Source organism: Leucoraja erinacea, chromosome 8, assembly GCF_028641065.1.
Source record: "Leucoraja erinacea ecotype New England chromosome 8, Leri_hhj_1, whole genome shotgun sequence".
Lineage (NCBI taxonomy): Eukaryota > Metazoa > Chordata > Chondrichthyes > Rajiformes > Rajidae > Leucoraja > Leucoraja erinaceus.
In genome coordinates, this window is record NC_073384.1 from 61,681,993 (window position 1) to 61,707,745 (window position 25,753).

Sequence of the window (25,753 nt, forward strand, 5' to 3'; positions counted from 1 at the left end):
CAGGCCCAGAGCCAATTCTACTGGCCAGGTATGGCTCAAGACATCCGTGACAGAGTCTCCGCTTGCGCTGCCTGCAACACCCTGCATCCCCATCAGCAGCGCCAGCCTCTCCTGCAGCCGCCGGCTCCAGAGCTCCCATGGATGGCCGTTGCCACTGACCTGTTCGAGTGGCGCGGAAAGCACTTCCTGGTCCTGGTGGACTCATATTCCAGCTGGTTCGAGGTGGATCAGCTGCCCTCCATCACCTCTGCCGCTGTCATCGGGAAGCTTCGCCGCCACTTTTCCACCTTCGGCTCCCCGGTGACCCTCCGGTCGGACAACGGCAGCCAATTTTCCAGCGCTGAGTTCCGTGCCTTTGCTGCCCGTTGGAACTTTCACCACATCGCCAGATGCCCCGAGTATCCTCAAAGCAACGGACTTGCTGAACGGGCCGTCCGCAGTGCCAAGGAGCTGCTGGAACACTGCCGCCTTTTCCGTTCCGATTTCCACCTTGCCCTGCTTAACCTCCGCAACATTTCCCACGACCCCGCGCTCGGTTCCCCTGCCCAGCGCCTTATGTCACGCACCACCAGACCTCCCCTGCCGGTCTCTCAACAGTCCCTCAAACCCTCGGTCCAGAACCCTGCCACTGTCACTGAGCGCATTGTCCAAAAGAAGGATATCCAGAAGCGCTCCTTCGACAAGTCCGCCCGGCCCCTTCCACGGCTGTTCCCGGGGCAGGTGGTTCGCATGCAGTCCCCTTCTGGTCATTACCGCCTGGCTGTCGTGGTCGGTGACGCCGGTTCACCGCGTTCATACTTCGTCGACTACGAGGGGGCTATCTATCGTCGCTCCCGCCAGCACCTGCTGCTCGTGAACGAGCCCACTCCGCCACCCGCTGATCCGTTCCACCCCCCCATTCCCTCTAGCACTCCCGTTGCCCCGCTGGCCCCAGCAACTCCTCGCATGCCGCGCACACTCCCCTCCCAACTATCGGTCCCCCGCTCCCCAAAGCCCCGTTCCCCTGCCTCGCCTGTCAAACCTGCCTCGCCTGTCAAACTTGCCTCGCCTGCCAAACCGGTCTCCCCGGCCGGCTCCCCGCCTTCTCCTCTCCTTCCACCGCCCGCCTTTACTGCCGATGCCCCGGCTGCCGTCACTTCTGTTCCCGCCGAGGAGGAGGAGTGCGGTTTGCGCACCCGCTCTGGCCGGCTGGTCAAGCCGCCTGTCCGCTACGGGGAGTTCGCATAGTTTTAAACTGTTACCGATGCGGTTTGTGTTCGTAGCGTATGAGCCGTGGTCACTCTGTATATTCCCTGCCATGCTTTTATTTCTAAGAGGAAGGATGTAGATCAGTGCATGTTCCTTTAACCATAGTGACCTCCCCACTACTAACCACTCCCCATTGTCTCCAGTATAATTGTAGTGTCCCCACCTCTAGCTCGCTCTCTAGCTCCAGTGATGACCACGGACAGCTACAGCTTAGTGTAAAGAGTTAGTTTAATAAACAGTTACAGTAAAAGACTTGTGTGTGCAATAAGTCATTTTTACACTACGTCAACCGACAACAGGTACCGGCGACAGAATTGTCTTCAGTTGTCGCCGACAGAGTCGTTGCTTGTCGTAGCTTGTCGAGGGTGAACATAGGTTGACTTCGGTTGTCACGCCTGTGTGATCGTAGGTTGTCATAGGTGTGGTCGTGGGTGGAAGTCCTAAGTTGTGACGATTGCGTTGCCGGTTGTCGGTAGCTTGCCGTAGCTTGACGTCGAGTAGGTGGTAGGTTGTCGTAGACACTATCGTAGGGTGGGTCCAGTCGCTGCTTTTTCGGCAACCTGCTACGACTGTGACAGTCGCCAAAAAATCTCCTAAGTGGGACAGGCCCTTTAGTTACATCTGGCTTTCCAGAGGACTCTAAAAGACTGCTCATTAATAAGATTTTGAGACTCCGATTGATGATTCACACTGTTTATTCGTCCACACCATGTCATGTGTGTACTGCGTGATACAATATGTATTCAGTACAAATAGTGCATTCATGAGTGTACATTTCTCAATTACAAAATGGAATACCATGCCTCACAATGTAGTTCCTTGCTCAGTCTTCTAATAGTAGCATCCCTTTTTTCAGAGAAAAGTATACTTCTGAAAGTTATTCTAAAACTTATTTTAAACCATATGATAACTTTTCACTCCTCTATTCTTGATATTGTTTTGGTGATAAAATGCTCCAATGACTTCATAAAGCACAGAAACAAGCTATTCAGCTCACCGAGTACTCACTAAGCACCAGTTTGTACAAATCCTACACTAATATAATTTTATTCTCTCTACATTCACATTAACTTTCCCCCAGATTCTACCAGCTATCTACATACCTGGGATGATTTAAAGTGGCTAATTATTTCTTAATCAATACGTCTTTGGGATGTGAGGGAGACCTAGATAAAGTCTGAAGAAGGGTCTTGACCCAAAACATCACCCATTCCTTCTCTCCAGAGATGCTGTGTTATTCCAGCATTGTGTGTCTATCTTGGACACAGATAAACCCCACACATACAACACTAAGAACGGAACTTGTGGCACCAGTGAGGCAGCATCTCTTATGCCTGTATCATGCTGATGCCCAACATTTTCAACTTCTTGACTGGACTTTTATACCTTTCTGACAACCCCGACCTCATTGGAGACCTTTGAAATTTCTTTAATCGAGATTCAATGTTACATCTTTGCACTAAATGTTGTACCTTTTATTCTTTATCTTTGCATTGTGGATGGCTTGGTGATATTCATGAACAGTTTTATTATTTACTGGAGAACGCCAAAACAAAAGCTCCTCACTCAATATCTGTACACGTGATAATAAGAAACAAAATCTTTCTGAGATGAGTTAAACAGAACATAGAACAGCACATGACAGGAACACAATCTGCGGCCCATTATGTTTGGACCATCATCGTGCCAATCCAACTAATGTCATCTGCCTGCACATGGTCTATATCCTTCTATCCCGTACGTCCTCATATATCTCTCAAAATGTCTCTAATATGTTGGTCTCATGTCTGCTTCTACTACCAGTCCTGGCAACATATACATCCCATCCTAGGAAACATAGCAGTTAACCTCTTCTACACCTATGCTAAAGCCTCCACAAACTTCCAATAATGTGGAAACGAAAACTACACGGGATACTCCAAATCTGCCCTGACAAAAGTTTTATACAACATGTGGCATTGACATTGATGCTGAGTTCGGCAGTGATCACACTGACACACACGGTAGTGTGAACTCGTGTGATATATTGTATTTATTGTGGGAGAAGGTCTGGGATTGCATAGGGGTGTTGACTCTCGCCATCAGAGCACGTGTGCGGTGGCTCTGGCGATCTCGGGCTTGTCTCAGCAGCTCAGTCCTGGTCTTTGAAGGAGGAGGCACAGTGATTTCAGACCTCCTGCAGTTCACCCTTGCCTCAAGAAGAGGCACTGGTGGTTTCTGGGCTATCATGGTGGCTCAGTCTTTGCCTCTGTGTGTGGGCGCAGTCCCTCGTTGCCTGTCGGTAGGAAGAGGCAATGCCATCTCGGGCTTGTCACGCCCACTCAGTCTGAGTCTCAGTGGAGGTGCTGGCTGTCTTGGGCTTCTTCCTGGCAATCCTGTATTGACCACAGGGTAGCGCTAGTGGTCTTGGGTTTGTCCCAGTGCATCAGTCTTCCTCATACCTGTGAAAGAGGAACATGGCTAGCAGGAAAGCACCCCCTTTCTTTCTCTCTCTTTCTTCATTTGCCTCCCAGTCCCCCCCCCCCCCCCCCCCCCCCCACCGCGGTAAACACACATTCCCCACCTGGGCAAGGCCCAAACACCCACAATATCCCCCAAAAAAAAAATTTACCCCCCCCCCCCCCCCCCCCCCCCCCCGTCCTCTTTTTCTTTCTTCCTCCTTCTCTTTGGCTTCTTCTCTCACTTTCACCCCCCGGGCTTGAATGGCTGGGTTTTATGAGTAGGCTGACAAAGGCCAACCCATTGCCAGCTAATTGGGCCCAGTTGCTACCAATGATGCTGAGGATTGACCTCTCCTGGCCTGTCAGCCAGTGATCAGGATCAGAGCAATGTCCTTCTTCTTCTTGCGTATGGCGTGCACAGCCTAAAATTGTAGGACAACTTGTTCTATTTGATATTGTTTGATTGTGTACGCAAGGTTGATTGCATTCGTCGAAACAGGGCAGACCACGTGAATGTTGCAATCTCCCTCCCCAGACCACGTGAATGTTGCAATCTCCCTCCCCAGACCACGTGAATGTTGCAATCTCCCTGTCCAAGGGAGGGGCACGGTCACAAGCTGCAATATGACTTGCCAGCTTTTATACTCAATGCCCTGACCAATGAAGACAAGCATTAGTGTGACTTCCTTAACACCGTATCTCCTTTATCATTGTTACTTGTTTGTATATCTTTCATTCATTGTTGTAAATCTCTCTACATCATCGTCTATATCTCTCGTTTCCCTTTCCCATGACTTTCAGTCAGAAGAAGGGTCTCGACCCGAAACGTCACCCATTCCTTCGCTCCAGAGATGCTGCCTGTTCCGTTGAGTTACTCCAGTTTTTTGTGTCTATCTACCATATCTACTTATGTTGCCACTTTCAGTGAATTGTGGATCAAAGCCACCGGTTATGCAAGATGGAGGTTAGTGGCGGAATTTATGCATTGTCTTGTTGCTGCAATGTTGGTGCTTTATAGTCCATTGTTATAAATCACTTTCATTCATGGTGATACTTTATTTGTCCATCAGTAAATCAGAGATGTATTTGGATCTGACTCCCCTGCCTTAAGCTTGACCATCTCTGATCTTGGAGCATCAGCTTCCTCGATGCCCTCAGTAGGTATGTTACAATACTTACCTTCAGCAGTGCTGCAATTCTGCCACTGGCCGTGTGCGCGATTTTGGCGCGTTTGAGGGGGTGGGCGGGCAGGGTTAAAATGCGGTTTTCTCCGACCTGGTCCTGGATTATATTTTGTTGGAGTGCAAGTTTTTGCTGAAGAATCATTCCGATGGCCGTTCTGTGTGTTTTTTTAAAAAATTTGCCCGACAAGTTAATCGCTGGAGTGATCTTAAAATCAGCTTCTGAAGCCGTCAACGGCGACAACGGGGACGGATTTTACGAAGGGGACAGGTAAAAGAAAGTAATTTATTTTTATGTATAAAAGTGTTTCTTAAGATGCATTTAGTTCACATTTTAAGTAGCGAAACGGAGATTTTTTCCCCAAACGAGCTGGCAGTGTTTTTGCAGCCGATATGGGTTTGAATCCACTGCAACTGCAACATTCCAATTGATCTTGTTCCAGAAAAACTCACTCGCAAGCTGATTTAAATGGCCATTAATTTACATGTATTAAACATTAAATTCCTTCCATTTGGCCTATAAACCCATGACAATGAGATTTAAAAATTATGTATTATTCTGAAGTCCTGTGTGAATGTTATTTGGACACTTAGTCTATTTAAAAATGTTAATCTATTCTTAAGAAATGGATAGATGTTTAGATCTAGTAATTGAATTTTGAATTAGCTACAATTAGGTAACTAACTAATTATATGCTTTAATTTCAAGTCATCTAAGTAAGATTGTTTCATATTTGTTTCAGAATGCTACTCCAATCTATAATAACTGAAAATGTCTTTCAGTTCTCTTACTTTTTAAGAAAGTTATGGGCTTTTGACGGTTCTCGATCACCTTTTGTGTTGTCAATGAAAAAGCAATAGGGAACAAGATGCTAATTTACGAGTATGAAAATGGCCATAACGTTTTTATTATTCTGAAGATATGAAAGTGAATTAGGTGTCAAATTAAACTTCTTTTTATACTTTACCTGATGGGATAAATTACACTCGATTTTTAAAATCTCAAAATTTTGTAACATTGCTACCCTCAGTTTTATCTGAGGTTTTCCTAATTGGAGCTTATGCATGTACAGCTGGTCATCTGCACAATTTAGGTAATGATTCAATAGGTTGGCTGTTGTGTCGCCTTGCTCTTAATTGTGCATCAGTGAGTTATTGCTTTACTTGGGCTCGTGGAGGATTAATTTCACTTAATAGACACAAAATGTTGGAGTAACTCAGCGGGTCAGGCAGGATTCCTGAAAAAAATGGATAGGTGACGTTTCAATCTGAAGAAGGGTCCCGACCCAAAACGTCACGCATCCGCTTTCTCCAAAGATGCTGCCTGACCCGTTGAATTACTCCAGAATTTCATGTCCATCTTTGCAACCAGCATCTGCAGTTACTTTTTATTACATTATTAATTTTACTCTGCCTGGTTGTCTTGTACTTTCTGCCACTTAGAAGCTCAGCTGATGATTTCATGTCATATTTCAGAGGTGCAGCTAGAAGTAAAGAAACAGGCAATAGACAATAGACAATGGGTGCAGGAGTAAGCCATTCGGCCCTTTGACAGCACCACCATTCTCTGTGATCATGGCTGATCATCCACACTCAGTACCCCGTTCCTGCCTTCTCCCCATATCCCCTGACTGCGCTATCTTTAAGAGCTCTATCTAACTCTCTCTTAAAAGCATCCAGAGAACTGGCCTCCACTGCCTTCTGAGGCAGAGAATTCCACAGATTTACAACTCTCTGGTAGAAAAACTTTTTTCCTCATTTCCGTTCTAAATGGCATAGCCCTTATTCTTAAACTGTGTCCCCTGGTTCTGGACTCCCCCAACTTCGGGAACATGTTTCCTGCCTCTGGCGTGTCCAAACCCTTAATAATCTTTTATGTTTCAATAAGATCCCCTCTCATCCTTCTAAGTTCCAGTGTATACAAGCCCAGTCGCTCCATTCTTTGAACATATGACAGCACCGCCATCCCGGGAATACCCAACTGTTGGGGATTCTTTTTCCTCGCTCTGTTTGAGAAGAGATCTCTTAAATATTTGGTCCGGACTCTACAACCCGTACACCCTTTGATAATATGAAGATGAACTCATAATAGTAAATCCATATCACTCTATAAACTTAATTATTTAAAAATAAATTGGGTTCGATGTTCACACATTATCTTCTCCAGAGTCCCTTGTTCTGCCAATAGGAATCAATTTGATGCGGCTAACATTGAGCTCCCAACTCTTTCATGCTCCATGATGGAAACTTGGAGCAGACATCTGCATGTGGTCTTTTATCCTGTGTTTTGCTCCTCGATCCAGCTCTGCTTTGAAAGCTGTGGTCTCTCCACTCATTCTCCAGAACTGAGGGAAGGTGGTTGACCCAAAACATTGACTGCTTTCTATTCCCACAGATGCTGCTTGACTGACTGACAGTTCTTACATAATTCTGTTATTGTCTTAGATCCCAGTTTTGTTTTTCTTCTCCAACAGGGGGTACTTTGCTTCTTTGTAGGTGAAAAAACAGCTCCACATAGCCTCAGTGGTATTTCACTGCTCATGATTTCTTCACTGTTGTCTAATTCTCTGTTTAAAATATTTGCACCAGATCTTGCACTTGCATTTCTCTATGTTGAAAAACAACTTGTTTTGGTTAGTGCTTTTGATTTAGCTCCACATTTTAGTTGTCACGTATACTTGTCAGTGCATCTTCCTGCCAAGACCGATCATGCTATGCTTCTCCTGTTCTGACAATTGAGGCAGTGGTACCATAAGTACCAGTATCATCACTACTAGCACCATTTATTTTCCTATTTTGTACTTCAGAAGATAGTCACTATATAGAATCAAGTCACAAATCTGAAGAGTCATCATTGCAATTGTGCTGGCACTTTGCAAAGATTTTTCTGGTACATTTACTCTTAGGCTCAGTTATCAGTTCATGCTGTAAACTTCCTCCCAAAGAGGTGTTGATTTCCTCACATCAGTATGAAAGTGTTCCTTTGTTTCTCCAACTTGTATTGCTGCCAGGATGAGTGTTTTAGATAGAAATGTATCAGTTTGCTTTCTTGTAATTGAGCTGTTCTGGGGTTTTTAAATAAAGTCTTCTATATGTTAAATGTTTTTTAATCCTGTTGTGGTATGACGAGCTCATCACTATTTTTTTTGAGTGCATTGAAACCACTAATAATATTTAACGTTTCTTTCCCAATGCTTTTCAGGTTTACTAAATGTTCAGCTAAATGTGAGGAATGAAATTGTTTGTATAATAAGTTATCCCTAAAAGGCTTGAGTTCTATTGTGTACATTAGTACATCTATTTCAGCAATTACTGTGAATTGTTATGGGCTAGGTGTCTATCTGCTATTTATAACCTTTTTAAAGAGGAAGTTACTCTTATTATTGGTCATGAAACATTTCATGGAATGCAATATTTCTGGTCATTTCCATTTCCTTCATGAAGATAATGGCCAGGTGTTAAATCTTCAATTCCATAAATCGGGATGTGATCAGCTGTGGTATGTGATCTTTTGCATCTATAGGTCTCATTTATTTTCCACTTAAACATGCCTTAGCTCTTCTGAAGAAGAAAAGGTATACATCAGAACATGCATCATCCAAATTGTGTATGAGTGTTGTCAAGCAGCAAAAGTTCCTCATCAAGCATTTATGTTACAGTGGCCATTTCTGGCATTGCTCACTGAAAATGGCTTCTGCCAATGTGAAAGGCATTTCTTCCTGAGTTAACATGGATTGTGGACCTGATTCAAGTATTTCAGACCGTCACGTTCTCAGCTGTCCATTAATTTTCTTTTAGCACAATGGAGTTTACCCAGTCTATCAGTTTCACGAGTTTCAATATTACTGCTTTCTGTTCCATCTATTTAGGTTCCTTTCCAAGCCTCATCTTCAGCTTAAATGGTTTTTGCTTGGATATCATAATCATAATCATAATAGTACTTTATTAGCCAAGTATGTGATGCAACATACAAGGAATTTGATTTGCACACACACTCATACCAATAAAAAGCAACAAGACACACAAATAATTTTTTAACATGAAACATCCACCCACATTGACTCACCCACATTCCTCACTGTGATGGAAGGCAAAGAAAGTTCAATCTCTTCCCTTCTTTTTTCTCCCGTGGTCGGGGCACTCGAACCTTCTGTTGTCAGGGCGATCTTGCGTCCCGTATCCGGCGGTTGGGTCCTTCACGTCGGGGCTATCTCAGCTCCGCCGAGCCGGGTGGGGGCTGGTCGAACCTCCTGCAGCTTGGAGCTTCTGACCTCAGTCTCTACCCGAGACTACGAGCTCCTCGATGTTGAAATCCGCAGGCCACGGTTGGAGCATCAATCCCAAGCAAGGGATCGCAAGTTCCGATGGCAAGTCCATGGCCCCACGGTGGGGCTCAAAGTCAGTCTCGAGCAAGGCCATCAGCTCCATGATGTTAGGCCGCAGAGCGACCGGAGATACGATTCAAAAAAACAATTGCATCTCCGGCAAGGTAAGAGATTGAAAAAACGTTTCCCCCGACCTCTTCTCCCATCCCCCACATTAAAAAAATTGGACACTGAATCCTACCAAGGTAGTTCTTTACCTATACTTGGTGTGGGTATAACAGATTTAACTGCAGGAGCACTTTTGTGAAATATCTCATTAAAGAGTCCATCAGATTGATTCTAAAGTCCTTGAATAACTCACAAATGCGAGAACAAATTCACAAATTTCTTCCTCATGGCCAAGTTCCTGCACCTAATAGAGTTTGAATGAAACTCCAAGAGTCTGCACCTTGCAGTTTCTGAATACCTTCCATTCCCACCATTCATCAGCTAATGCTCCTACTTCTTCCCCCTGTAAAGCCTATGACTTCAAATGTTGAATAAAACCAAGAAAATAAACAGAAAAACTAAATGCATTCTCAAAGATTAGCTGTAGGTTATATTGTAAAACATTGTTTGCAAAGACAGCTTTCACTTTGCAATATTAATTTAGTACAATGGGAGTAAAAACATTTTACAAAACAAGTCGCAGATGCTGGAAAATCAAGGGTAGACAAAAATGCTGGAGAAACTCAGCAGGTGATGCAGCATCTATGGAGCGAAGGAAATAGGCAACTTTTTGGGTCAAAACCCTTCTTCAGTCTGGAAACCCGCTGAGTTTCTCCAGTATTTTTGTCTATTTTCAAAACAAGTCATTAGGCACAGGTATTTTATTCCAACAGGAACGACTTAATGATTTATAATAAAACACATGATATTTGTTGACATATATCTATATTACTAAAAGTCTGTTCTTGACCGGTTTTAGCCATCTGTGCTGCGATTTCTGAGAGAACGCCGCCACCTACGGCCGCCATTTTTGGCCACCTCACTCAGAGCCCCCCTCCGCCATATGTGTGCCAAGGATTTTTCCCGTCGATGAAAAATGACAGATATATTAATGTTTTTACAAAATACCCCATTCTCTCTGCTGCTCCTGCTGGTGGGAGGGGGAGGGACTATAAAACCACAATTAATCTCTGCAAGCTGGAGCTCTGTCAATTAGTCTCTGTCACTCTGAGCTCTGAATGACACTGAACAAATGTCTGCAGTACAGTGAGTACCCTTAATTTGGTTTGAAAATGAAAATATAGATAGTTTGAAGTAAAATAGCACTGCCTGCAAATGGTTGTTTGGGTTTGGGTTGAGTAAAAAAGGCACTCTCTCTCTCTCTCCCCCTGTCCTCCCTCCCTGTCTCCCTCTTCTCCCCTCCCCCCCCCCCTCCCCCCCCCCCCCCCCCCCCCCCCCCCCCCCCCCCCCCCCCCCCCCCCCCCCCCCCTCCCCCCCCCCCCCCCCTCCCCCCCCCCCCCCCCCCCCCCCCCCCCTCCTCCTCCCCCCCCCCCCCCCTCCCCCCCTCTCCCCCCTCTCCTCACCCCCCCCCCCCCCCCCCTCTCCCCCCCCCCCCTCTCCCCCCCCCCTCCCCCCCCCCCCCCCCCTATCCCTCCCCTCCCCCCTCTCTTCCCCCCCACTTCCCCCCTGTCTCTCTCTCTCCGTGTCTCTGCCCCTCTCTCTGTGTCTCTCTGCCCTCTCTCTCTGCCCTCACTCTCTACCCCCCCCCCCCCTCCCTGGGGGTGACGGCAAGTTGGGGGCTATGCTTCGATGGACAGGAGGGTTTAGGGGGGTAAAAGGAGCAAATTAATAATATTAAAAATAATATCAAGGGGGGGGGGAATTAGCATGAGTGCGGGGGGGGGGGGGGGGTAGTTAGTGTGTGACGCTGCATGCCGCCTCCCCTTCACAACCGCACGTTGGTGGAACAGACCCAACGGGTCTGCACTTGGTCTAGTATATATATAAATGTAAGAATGTATTTCCTTTCGATAGGAAACAGAAATGGTGCAAAAATATCCCTACACACACTAGACACAGTTTACAATTTTACCAAGCCAATTAGTCTACACACCTGTATGTCTTTGGAGTGTGGGAAGAAACCGGAACTACCAAAGAAAACCCACGCAGGTCACAGAGAACATATAAACTCCATTAAGACAGTCAGGATTTAACCCGGATCTCTGGTGTTGTAAGTCAGCAACTCTACCACTGCACCGCCCATATTGCCTGAGAAGCAGCAGCGAAACACAGCCTATCATGTGGCAAGAATGAAAACTTACATATATTGTACTTCCAAGATGAATTACAAGAGTGCTTACAGGAAAAGACACAACATTGTTCGAATGACGCAAACGTTTGGTGATGATTTTGAGCAGAAGAAAGGAAATAAGTTGGATACCATCCTGATGTATCATCATCCATCACCATCTCTGAACCCATAACCTGGAACTCCTCAATGAACAGTCCTGTGGAAGGACCTTCACACAGTAGGACTTCTGCTGTTCAAAAAAATAGCTCACTATCATCCTCTCAAGGGTAATTCAGTATTGACATAAATGGTGCCATTGCCAATAATGCCTAAGGGTACATACATACAATGTTCTCTTGCATGGAATGTTAAAAGCAGGGATGAATATCTTGACTAACTGTTAAACAAAGAGTCCAAACTTTTTTTGATAACAAAGTCTGAAATTCTGTACATTAATTGTGATTGTCTATCAGTTGTACTATAATGTCTGACATAATGGATAGATGAGTTCAACTACACAAAATATGTCTAAAAAAAAGAATAAATCTGGAAAATCGAGCTGGGGAATATTGCAGGGTCAAGGGTGGGTCATGGCATATTGGTCAACCTGAGGAGTAACTTCAGCAACAGACTGGTTCCAAGATGCAGCACAGAACACCGCAGGTGATCATTTTTCTCCCCGGCTATCAAAATGTGCAACTCCTCTCCCTTCTGTCGTGGGGTAGACTGCCCCCCACCCCCCACCCCCCTCCCCAACCTTTCCTGAAATCCTGAACTTTCCACTCGTCACTTTAGTTTCATGTTTTATGTATCTTGTTTTGTCATTGTGGCCCATTTCATTTTATCCAAGTCAAAGTTATTCTGCCCATCGCCTCACCACTTAAGATACCATAATGGGGGCTGTTTACAACAACCAGATTTTTTGGATGCTTCTGATGGAATGGGAAAAGCTTTCCTGATTAAAGTCAACGTGGCTAAAGTTCAAGGACAAAACATGATTATCCTGGCCACTGCATCATCAGGAATTGCTTCAAAACTTTTGACAGAGGGGAATACTGTACATTCAGACTTTAAACGCCCTTCAAATTTGACAAGTATGAAGCTTCCAACTTGTAACATTGGTCCGTCAACTGCAAAGGATAAAATTATAAAAGATTGCAAACTTATTATCTGGAATGAATGTACATGTAATGCAAAGCAGCATTAGATGAAATGGAGATACAATTATAAATTAATGGGAGATATTACATTAGACTTGCATGAGATTTTTGTCAAATGCTACCAATTATTTTATGTACTAAAATTGCAAGTCTGTATTCAAACATATTAAGAAAAATATTAAATAACTAGAAATGAAAACTGACATGCAACACATTTGACAGGCGATTCATCTGCAAAATAATTTGCTTTGAATTGGAGAATGTAAATGCAAAGATTCAACAAGAATGAAAAAAAATTGGGCCAAATTCCAAAAACCACTTCATGATATGGTGCAAATTATTTTTGCAAAATGTCACTCAATACTATTTGAATTACCAATAATAGCATGAAAGAGTAATCTTGGCATCAATATACAATGCCTGAGCATGCCATTCATTTTTTTAAAAACTCACATTTTGAAGTTTCCCAGACAACATGCACAATATAAATGTATTAACAGCGTTGCAGACATTGAGGCTGCACATTTTCCTGTTGAATATTTAAACTCTGTCTACACCTGGTGTGACATCGTATAATCTTGAACTAAACGAAGGTGCACCAATCATGCTGCTCAGGAATTTGGATCCACAAATATTATGTAAATGTATTCTGAAGCATTTCAACATTGAAATCAAATAAATTGTGCGCTGTACATTCTTACTTAAAGAGGACTATACATATTTTAATTGTTGGATACTTTATTTCGGTGTGTATGTTTTATTGGTAATGAGTTAAACTACAACATTTTAATCCAAAATTATATTATTAGTTGAATAACTATACGTTATATTTAATTCACTGGGTGTTGCAAATCTAATTGAATGGCAATTATTAAATAGATTATGAATGCCAGCATGAATACCCAAGCAATGTTAGGTGTAACATCCAATACTGAGATAAAGTAAGGATTCAGAGGGCTTGGAGTAAAATATTAGGGATTGGTTAAAGGACAGAAAATCAAATGTCTTTATTGTCAACAAGTTATTGTTGTGCCTCTCATCCACTTCAGGATGTTAATATCAAAAGGATCACAACACCAGATTCCCACATCAGCCCAAGGGATCCCAAAGACCAGCATGGACAATGCATTTCCTTATCAATTTTTGAGAACATACACAAAATAACTATAGAGAAAAAGTCAATGTTTTTAAGAAAGCTACAAAACTAATTGTAATTAATTTGTAATTAATTTATTATCCAATCATGTAAACATACAAGAAATTTGATTTGCCAACAGTCATACAAAAAAAACAACAAGATACATAACTACATAAAGATTAAACATAGACTTAAACAGCCACCACAACGGCATGTGAGACTCCCCAGGGCACACAGCATAAGCAGAGACCCACCGCCATCAGTTCAATGACCGGGCCACACACATGCTCCTTCACAGTGATGTGACCAGCGTTGTACCGACCGCTGCCACTCTCTCTGCAATCCCTGTCCGCCCAAACAGTCAGAAAACCATCCACACTCGCACTAGACTCCGGAGCGATGTTCCCAGCAAACACTGAGATCACTGCACTCACGGCACTCCCTCCGAGTCCTCATCAGTGCAGGCAGCACGTACATCTTGTTTCTTCGTGGCCTCACATTCCCCACTGTGATGGAAGGCGAATAACTTGAACCTTCTTTCCTCCTTTTATCCCGCGTTTGGAGCAATCAAAACCTCCGCAGTCGGGGTGATCGAAGTTCCTGAAGTCAGAGATTGAAGCTCCCGCATCGGGGCGATCGAAGCTCCCACGATCAGAGCAGTCGAAGCTCCTGTGGTTGGAGCTCCTGCAAATAAAGGGACTGCCAGCTCCACGATGTTAAGCCGAGTACAAACAGAGATACAATGAAAAAGTCGCATCTCCATCGAGAAAATAGATAAAAAACGTTTCCCCCAACCCCCCCCCACTCCCCACATAATACAAAAACTAAAGGTACACTAAAACATACAAGTAAACACAAACCAAAACAGCAAAAGAAGAAAGAGATGAGACAGGCTGTTGGCGCGGCTGCCATGTACAGCACCGGTGCTGTAAGAAGCAGAAAAAGAAAAAGAAAAAAGGAAAAAGAAACAAAAAACATTAAACAAAACTTTAGAAACCAACACCTGCAGTTGCTTCCGACACAAAATTGTTTCTTCTCATATTTGGAATAAACAGTAGCGCTCAGCTCTGTCATCACCAAATCTAATCCATTCCGACATGTCTGCCCATGGGTGCATCTGCACATGCAGAAGCTCATCTTGAAGTTGCAGATGGCAAAATAAGAAACATACAACTTTTATCTTAATATTACCAGCTTTCATCTTTCCTAGTCCACCACACTCAGAATTTTTCACACTAACCTCAGAATTTTTTTGGAACTTCCACTAACCATGCTGCCTTTGAGATAGTGACCGCAAGCAGGGTGGTGCTTTTCCTGGGAATATGTGCACAGAGCTTCTCTCATCAAAGCCTTTGAGAAACTTTTTCACCAATCAAGAGGTAAATTACTTCCAAAGTATGCTCCTCAGCTTCTTCCCACAGGCTATAATTCTGGATGACTATTTGCAGCAAAGATCGCGTCACCCCCGCTGCCAGTCGGAAAGTTAGGGATAATGTAATTAGAGTTTAAATTGTTCATTTAGTAAAAATTGCTTGGGAACAAGCCCTTCAGAGAAACGTTTTTTTGTTTCCCCACCAAATACTCAGGACATGACAATAAAGATTTACAATTACAATTACAATTACAATTACAATTCACCAATAATTAAATTACTTCCAAAGTATGTTCATAAGTAATTCTGGATGACCATGTGCAGCAAAGATCTGTCTTAAAGTTAGGGATAAGTAATTTGTTTTAGTTTAGTAAAAAACTGCTTGGGAACAAGCCCTTCAGCCCACCAAGTACATCAAACCTACAAAGTTGCACATCTTTGGGGACGTGGGAGGAAACTGGAGCAATCCAGAGGAAACCCATATGATCACAGGGAGAACATGCAAACTTCAGACAGATGGCACCCGAGGTCAGGATCAAACCCAAGTCTCTGGTGCTGGGCTCTATCAACCGTGCCACTTTGCTGCCCAATCATGAGAACTGGTTCTATTCACTTCAAATATGTATCTTCCACAATCATTATTATGGCTCCCATTGCTGGACAGGCCAAATCCATATTTTCCCTTAATTTTGGTTTATTTAGCCAGAGCCATGGATGGGGAAGAACTACAGGTGGATAACTTGTGACAAACTTGACATTATCCCCAATTGACCAAGTATTTCACACCATCAGACAAGCTGCCAGAAGCCTACTTCACATGATATATACCTGCGTGATCTGGGAAGTAAATTCATCACAATAATTGCTCTTTTTTCTGGTGGAACAGCAACTCTGGATCCCCACAGAACTACTGCATTCTGGATGCTTAACATGGAATCTTTTTATAACATTTCTAACTTTCATATTCATCTTTCCATCCCCTACGTGAGAGGATAGGGTCACATCTTATTCTATTCTTCTATCTCTGTTTCTTTCAAGATCCATCTTTCTCTCCCTCTCGCATTGTGTGACTCGTTGCTTTTGTCCGAAAAAAACCTTGTCTGACAAAATATACCTGGTTATCAAAAAATGTTGGTTTACTGCTTTCTGTTTTCAGCTTCAATTTGCAGTCTACAGACAAATATCAATCCAGCATTTGACATGCTGTGAATTGCAAGCCCAGGATGCTTGCTCAAACTGGCAGCTGTCACTTCTCTTAAGTTATCAGTAGGTTTCAGAAATACATCGATTTAAAGTCTTGAGATAGAAACTTCAGATAAAGTTTTAAATGATGCATATGGCTAAAACTGTAAGTTAGAAGCAAAACAGAAATGCAATATTCTTTGGGTGCTTTTCTGCTAGGTACTTTGTGTCTCTCAGCGTTTCATATTTCCCTGTTGGTAATGATAGGAGAGACACAGCATAGATCACACATTGCCAGCTGTATTGGCAGGCTATAAAAATGGCAGCCATACTGCCTAATGATGTTGGACAAAAAATAAGATTTTGGCTGTTAACATCTGAGAGTGTGATAAACAGCACAACACATTACATTTTTCCATAATTAAAGATGCAGTCCAAGAATGGACTTCAGTCCAACTCATCCTTGCTGACCAGGTTTTATACTGTAATAACTAAGTTAGTTCCATTTGCTTGAGTTTGACCCATAATTCCTCAAAATCTCTCTTATCCACATACCTTCCAAAAGGCTTTTTAACATCACTATTATGCTCACCTCTATAGCTTTCCCTGGCAGGTTTCCCTCTCATATTGAACCCATGGCCTCTGAATCTGGACTCCTCTACCATAAGAAAAAATGGTTATCCTGGCCTATGCCATTTATCCTCATTTATCTATGCAAAAAATATATATTTTACTTTCATCGAGTCAATTATTTGTTCATATAAACTTCTTCAAAGAGCCTGGAACAATCTACTACAATTGGTTCTAGAAGAGCTAACCCTGGGCATAACTAAACCCATCCATCCAGTCCATCTTCACAGACCTTTGCATCAGGAAGCTTACAAGTACCATCACGGATGTCTGTTTCCTGGTCGTTACCTTTTCTCTCTTCAACCTTCTGGGAGAAGGTTCAGGTGCTTGAAACCTCTGTTTCCAGAATTAAGAACCATCTGGACTAACTCTTCCCTATTGCTATCTGACTCCTGATCCAATCATCTCTTTCATATTCCATTCCCAGATGGGTTGCATCATATTCTTACTCTTAACTCCACCTTATTCGGTTATTCCAGTATTGTATTTTAATATTAGTTTGCACTGCTTGGGCTTTGCACTACAGTCTTGCAACATTCTGCTGTTTCGCACTCATCATTGTATTTATTGTTAAGTTTATCATTACTGTATCTATACTTTTTACTGAGTGAACTTAATTCAAACAAGCAATTTTATGGCACCCTGATGTATATGACAATAAACTAATCCAATCACATTAAACCCTATGACCAATGGACAACCTAGGCTGCAGAAAATGCACTAGGATATTGCCTTCAACCAAAGGTTATTTTGAAAGTGAGTGTACAAGAAGACAGATGTACAAGACAATAGGGGTTATGTAGAGAAGGCAGGAAAATGTGGTTAGGAAGAAGAGATAGGTCAGCCATGATTGAATGGTGGAGTAGACTTGATGGGCTGAATGGCCTAATTCTGTTCATATTACTTATGACCTTATAAGGGACTCGTAGGACATTTTCAAAATACCCATAAAATTACCAAAATCTTGGAAAATGGACAAAGCAGTCATTCCACTAGCTCTTCCACCCAATTATTCCTTCACTCACCTGCTCGTTCATCCAATCAATCTCTGTGCTTCTCAGGCCCACCCATAAGCCTGAACAACTTCTCCATTCACTTGTTCACACGACAAATTAGTCTATGAATAAAAATGAAAGAAAGCAGGTGAGCGACACAGAAAAAAAAATTTGACCCAAGAAATGTGCATAAAATGGAAAGAAAGTAACAAAAGGTAAAAATCAGGAGAGAACGGGGAAAATAAAATGAGTAATGGAGGAAGGGAGAATGAATGAATAGAGATTGAGATAGAACTGAAAAATGGAAAGGTTGAAGTGGAAGGGAGGCACGTTAACAGAAATGTACATGAGATAAAGAAGTATCAGAAAAAAAAAGGGCGAAAGGAAAGTTGAAACAGAATAAAATAATTATCAAGGCAAAAATACTGAAGGAAAGAGGCTACGTGGAAGACAAAAAGAGACGCAAATAAATAAATTGTTGCAAATTATCTCAGTTATCTCGTTTTAATTGCATTGCAAAAATTTCTAAACTCCTGTTTTCGCTTTTTTTATTCTGGGGTATTGTGTGTAGATTGACGATTTAAAAAATGAATTTAATCAATTTTAGAATGAGGCTGTCACATAACAAAATGTGGAAAAAGTGAAGGGGTCTGAATACTTTCTGATTGTATATAGGGTAGTTGGTCTGAACCTCCCCCCCCCAATCGCACCCACCACCCCCGCTCCCCCCCCCCCCCCCCCCACCCACCCACCCACCCCCACCCCCCCCACCAACCCTCCCTCCCCTCCTCTCCTCTCCCCAGGGCGGAAATGTCAAATTCTAGAGAGGACAGGTAGAGGGGTAAAGTTTAAATGAAATGTACAGGGAAAGTTTTCTTTATACACAAGTATAGTGAGCGCCTGGAGAGTGTTGCTGGGCTGGTGGTGGAGGCAGAGGCAGATGCAACAGTGGTGCTTGAGGCTTTTTGATAGGTACATGGATATGCAGCAATTGGAGGGATATGGTTCACATGCTTGCAGAAGAGATTTGTGTAACTTGACATCATGTTCAGCAGGGATTATGTCAACCATGCTCTACTGTTCCATGTTCTACTTTAGTACTTGTCTAACAAGCATTTTATCATCTGAATTATTCTATTTCCATTTATACCAGACATCTTTTTTTTCTCTAGGAAACATCTTGTGCATTCTGCATTCTAAAAAAATTGTATTTAATCCATCCCCTCCCTCTATTCAATTGGTCAATGCTGCACAAAAATTAAACTTGTCAATCTTGAAGTACCTTTATTACAAATGTTAATTATATATGCATTCCTAATGGTTCCTTATTTGTTGAATTATCATTTAATTGTCACCACCATTAACAAATTGTCTGCTGCCAGTCTGCTTACATCCCTCTCTTCACAAGTGCAAGTTCAAAGATGTACAGGAAAGAATTGCAGATGCTGATTTAAATCAAAGATAGACTCAAAAAGCTGGAGTAACTCAGCGGATCAGCCAGTATCTCTGGAGAGAAGGAATGGGTGACGTTTTGAGTCGAGACCCTTCTTCAGTGATGTCAGGGGACTGAGCGGGACAGAGATAGAATGTAGTCGGAGACAGCAAGACTGGTGGAAGAACTTGGAAGAGGGAAGGGAAAGCAAGGGCTGTTTGAAGTTGGAGACGTCAATGTTCATACCGCTGTGGTGTAAACTACCCAAGCAAAATATGAGGTGCTGTTCCTCCAATTTGCGCTGGGCTTCACTCTGTCAATGGAGGAGGCCCAGGACAGGTCAGATTGGGAATGGAAAGGGGAGTTAAAGTGCTGAGCTATTGGGAGATCAGGGAGGTTTAGGTGGACTGAACGGAAATGTTCAGCGAAACGATTGATGAGCCTGCGCTTGGTCTCGCCGATGTACAAGAGTTGACACCTGGAACATCGGATACAGTGGATGAGGTTGGAGGTGGTGTAAGGAACCTCTGCCTCACCTGAAAATACTGTGATTGCAGGGGAAAGTACCTGAGGAGGGGGTGGTTTGGGTGGGATTGGACAAGTTGACTAGGGAGTTGCGGAAGGAATGGTCTCTGCGGAAAGCAGAAAGGGGTGGAGATGGGAGGATGTGGCCAGTAGTGGGATCCCGTTGGAGGTGGCGAAAATGTCGGAGGAATATGTGTTCTATGCGACGGCTGTTGGGGTGGAAGGTAAGGACAAGGGGGACTCTGTCCTCACCTTCCACCCCATCAGCCGTCGCATAGAGCACATAATCCTCCTTGATACGAATGGGGGGAGGGGGAGCAAGAGTGGAGCTGTGGAATATGCAGGGGACCCAGTGAGAGCCTCATCTCTAATGGAAAAGGGGAATCCCCTGTTCCCTAAAGAATGACAACATCTCCAGTGACCTGATATATTCATAGATGCGTAGTTCTGAAGATAAAGATATGGTGTAATTGGAGCATTATCATGTGCAGGAAGGAACTGCGGATGCTGGTTATGCACTGAAGATAGACACAACATGCGGGAGGAAATGCCTGTCCTGCTGAGTTACTCCAGCATTTTGTGTCTATCTTTGGAGCATTACCACCTTGTTTCAATAGTGTGGGATGCAATCCTGTGAGAGCCTTATTACTTTTTCCATCTCAAAGCCTGCTAATTGTTTTCAGAGCCAATTCCTTTTCTTCAAGTGTTTCTGACAATTATTTCACATCCTCCTCCAATAGATTTAAATTTGTCCTTTCACCATTATTTATAAAAATGTCCAAAAATTAATATCTGGTATTCCATTACGCTGCATAATTAGATTTGCACCTTTGTTCCTGATCATTCTTAAAGAAACAGCATTACAGCATTATAAACAGTTGCTTATCAAAACCTTGTTATGTTATATTATTTACTAATTTTCACATGTTCTATTCAACATTCTATTTTTTTATTTATCAACATTCTGTGTATCATTTAAGACAGTTAACTCTATCATCTGCCCAGTTATTATGGCTTGTAACTGGAACTGGTGCATTCATGTTTCATTGGACTAATTTATAATATATGCATCTCTTATTTTCAGATTTCGTACTGTTAATTCATTGGTTTGTTGCTAATCAATGCCAGTTACCTGTGCCAGAATTCTTCCTGTCTTGATTGTCTTTTATTTATTCCTCACCCACTAAAGCGGTCTTATATTTTGTTATCCATCACATCTTCCTATTTTAACTTTGATCCTGCTATTTGGTGTGTTTCCGAATTACTCTGCTCTCATTATTTTTACAATGAAAATTTTTCCTATCTTCACCATATATACATTGTCTTTCCTTCAGTGCCTATTTTCAGCTTACGCAATGGGTAGCTGGTGCTAAAGTGGTGCATTTCATATACTTCAATTCCATTTTCAAATTCACTATGATAAAGCCCAGTGGAGCAGGACAAACTTTATCTTACGTCTAAAAATTCTAATGGTCCAAATTTTGGAATAATCACCAAGGGCAATGTGTAACGTTCTTTCTACTGAACAAGACAATGTGATTAACATCGGCAGATTCTGAGATTATATCATAATGCATCACTGGGAAATGTAAAAATGAAGAGTTTGCAGATTTCTGTCTAAATAACATCTTCAATTTTGATGGCCTAACAAGTTCTCTGAGAATCCTAATATTTTGATCTTTGTGCAGTCCACGAGTTACTAACAAACATGATAACTTTTGTAGGTAGGGATTGAAAATGTCTAGAAATTTGATAGTGCTTATTTTTCAGTGCACAAAACCACAATTGAGTGTAATTTTATCACAAAAGTGGATGCCTTTGAAAGAAAACTGAAATTATAATCAGCAAATATGTAAGCATGTTAAGTATTTTACAACCAAGCAGAATCCAAGAAGGAACTTATCTGTGCAGAAAGGAACTGCAGATGCTGGTTTATACTGAAGATAGTATACTAACATCTGTGGTGATGAAGTGCTTTAAGAGGTTGATTATGAAGCATATCAACTCCTACCTCGACAAGAACCTCAACCCACTGCAGTTCGCTTACCGCCACAACAGGTCAACGGTGGATGCGATCTCACTGGCTCTCCACTCCGCTCTGGATCACTTGGACAACAAAAACTCGTACGTCAGGCTGTTGTTCATAGACTACAGCTCGCCGTTTTATACTACCATCCCCCAAGCTGGTTACCAAGCTCGCGGATCTGGGTCTATGTGCATCCCTCTGCAATTGGATTATCGACTTCCTCGTCCACAGACCACAGTATGTCCGTGTTGGTGGAAATATGTTATCCTCGATAACAATCAGCATGGGAGCACTTCAAGGTTGCGTGCTCAGCCCCCTGCTGTACTCACTCTATACTCATAACTGTGTAGCTGGACATAGTGCAAACTCCATCATCAAGTTTGCCGTCGACACCATTGTTGTGGGACGTATCACTGATGGTGATGAGTCAGAGTATAGAAGTGAGATCGACCAATTGACCAAATGGTGCCAGCACAATAACCACGCTCTCAACACCAGCAAAACCAAGGAACTTTGGAAGGGGTAAGATAGGGAACAACAATCCCATTTATATCAATGGTGGAAAGGGTCAAAAACGTCAAATTCCTGGGCATGCATATTTCCGAAGATCTTTCCTGGTCCCAGCACACTGATGCAAGTATAAAGAAGGCACATCAGCACCTCTACTTCCTGAGAAGATTATGGAAAGTCGGTATGTCAAGGAGGACTCTCTGTAACTTCTACAGGTGCACAGTAGAGAGCATACTGACTGGTTGCATCGTGGCCTGGTTCGACAACTTGAACGTCCAGGAGCGGAAAAGACTACAGAAAGTTGTAAACACTGCCCAGTCCATCACCGGCTCTAACCTCCCCACCATTGAAGGGGTCTATCGCAGTCACTGCCTAAAAAAGGATGCTAACATCATCAAAGACCCATAGCATCCTGGTCACACACTCATCTCACCATTGCCATCAGGAAAAAGGTACAGGAGCCTGAAATCTGTAACATCCAGGTTCAGGAACAGCTCTTTCCCCACAGCCATCATGCTATTAAACGCAACATTAAATAAGCTCTGAACAATAACAGTCTATTATTTATTATTGCACTATATCTGTTTATTTATTGTGTATATATGGTGCACAGACACACTGAACTTTTATCTTCCGTTTTGTATTATGTTTACATATTCTGTTGTGCAGCAACAAGTAAGAATTTCATTGTCCTATCTGGGACAAATGACAATAAAACTCTCTTGACTTGAGATAAACACCAAGTGCTGGAATAACTCAGCAGGTCAAGCAGCATATTTGAAAGAAAAGGATGGGTGATGTTTTGGGCCGGGACCCTTCCTCAGACTGCTCTAATTCCCAATGTGACCAGGCAAACGTCATACAGCTACCAATACTTTGCAATGCAGCCATTTCAAAACTGTGAAAGCATATCCCACATTAAGGTCAGTGCCAACTGTCTTAGTGAAGAGAGCTCCCAGATTCACAGAGAGAGATAAAGCCATCCAGGTGCAAGATACATCCCAGGAGAATGTGTTTCATGAGGGTGAAGAAAAAAGCCTGGCAAGAGACTATCTCTTCCAGGAATGAGAATCCCGACACAAGGAATCAATGTTACAACAATTTTTATAACTTCAAAACATGTCCAGGTGAGCTGCATGCCACTAAATGAATTGCTCACTCATTCAAATAAATTAATCGAGCCAAACAAACACATAAAATGATGACTCTATCCAAACACTCCAGCCATCCTCTTCCTATCATTTACATTCTACCCACTCCATCTCCCACACAGAGCGCAAGCTTCCAAAAAGGTAGGATGATGAAAATATTACTCCATTTAGACTGAGAAATAGAAGGTGCAGCTAGCACTAAAAAGGAGAAGAGGCACAAACAGGAAAAACCAAACAATCTGCCAGGTGTTGTGGTTGCTAAATTCCCTATGAATTAGTCTAGTGTTTATCTTCACGACCACGCATGCAGCCTCCTCACACATGGACTTTACAGGTGAACGGCTACCAAATATGTCATAGTCTGTTATGAGGATAGAATCCACCCCCACACCCTCTCAACACTCCCTGTTTCCAATTCCTTCCTCAGAGTAGATTCAAGAGCTGCCATAAATAATGGAAAGAACGGAGAGAAAAGGGGAAATGATCGAGATGATTTAGAGCGACGGTTGTCATTGTGCGCAATGTTGCCCTTCCAACCATCCAACAGCTGCCAAGGCCCATAGCAGAAGCGTCCATGTCGTGGGGCTGGAAACTGGAAGTATCCCGAGCTAATTCTGCTACCACCATCACCTATTGCAACAAGTGATGGCTTCCACTGATTGTCGTCGGAAGCTTGCGTACTTTTCAGGACAGACGATGACAGCAAGGCCAACATTTGTAACAAGATGGACTCGAAAAGAGGAACAGCTGCCAAATCATCCAATCACTTCTGTTATGTCCCACCAAGACCTCTCACACTGTGGCAACACAGAGAATCTCAAAGTGAGGAGGTAGTTTTATATTAATATCCTTATACTTTGGTACCTATAGTTATATTTGCGTTCCTCTGGAGTGGTTGGAATGCAGGTGTAGAGGTTGGCCATGATCCATCTGTCAAGGCAAGGCAGTATTAACCAATGAAGTCTCCCTCAGGATCAAGGAGTCACGGAAGCTGCCATAAAACATTCACCATCAAGAAGCTCGACTAGAAATAAATTCAATCCATTTAAAGGTCTGGCTTATTGAAGTTCCTACTGCCTGCATTTGTAGCAAATCCCAGTGGCTAATATGACACTTTCCACTCACTGGAATCAAAAATGATTAAAGATTCAGAAGAAGACAACACTGGTTATCTCTGATGCTGTAGTGAACTGCAAATTGAGAGATATGCCACAGCTGTCCAGAATGATCCAGTGACCATGATGCCAAGAGTCACTGTCACTCTGAACTCTGAGATGAGCAGACCAGACTGCAACATTTTACATGAAAAGCATTGAGTCTGAGTTTAGTTTACTGTCACATGTACAGAGGTACAGTGAAAAACTTTTGTTGCGTGCTAACTATTCAGCAGAAAGACAATACAATCGAGCCATCCATAGCGTACAGATACATGATATGTGGAATAACGTAAATAACATTTAGTGCAAGATAAAGCCAGTAAAGTCCGATCAAAGATAGCCCGAGGGTCTCCAATTAGGTAGATAGTAGTTCAGGACTGCTCTCAAGTTGTGGTAGGATGGTTCAGTTGCCTGATAACAGCTGGGAAGAAACTGTTCCAGAATCTGGAAGTGTGTGTTTTTCACACTACGATACCTTTTGTCTGATGGGAGAGGGTAGAAGAGGGAGTGGCCAGGGTGTGACTTGTCCTTGAATTTGTTGCTGGCCTTGCCTAGGGAGTTTGAGGTATAAATGGAGTCAATGGAAGGGAGGTTGGTTTGTGTGATGGTGTAGGCTGCGTCCACAATTCTCTGCAATTTCTTATGATCTTGAATGAAGCCGTTCCCAACCATGCTGTGATGCATCCTGATACAATGTTTTCTACAGTTCAACTGTAGATGTTGATGAGAGTGGTTGGGGACATGCCAAACTTCGATGGAAGTAGAAGCCACGTTGCCATGGAGATGGCATCGTCCATGGACCTGTTGTGGCGGGAGGTGAACTTCAGTGGGTTAAGGCCACTGGATAGATTGGATTTAATGTGTTTCTTGGCCATTGCTTCAATATGAATAGTCCAGGAGAGTTATGATATTTACTGCTCGGAATTAGGTGTTTTCACCCGTCTCTACTTCAGCGCCGTCAATGCAAACCGGGATAGGTGTACTACTTTGCTTCCCGAAGTC

The 25,753-nt window shown here is 42.9% G+C and overlaps 1 protein-coding gene across 2 annotated transcripts in view; it reads right to left on the bottom strand.

The window, feature by feature from the left end:
* Positions 1 to 25,753, bottom strand: part of nrxn1a (neurexin 1a) — a 1,388,176-nt gene that overhangs the window by 1,344,222 nt on the left and 18,201 nt on the right. Inside the window, exon 2 of one of the 2 annotated variants that reach the window (XM_055639806.1) lies at positions 17,981 to 18,072. The exons of the other annotated variant lie outside the window; for it this stretch is intronic. The gene's annotated coding sequence lies outside the window, so the exon portion shown is untranslated. The remainder of the gene's footprint in view (positions 1 to 17,980; positions 18,073 to 25,753) is intronic. 2 annotated transcript variants of the gene reach the window in all.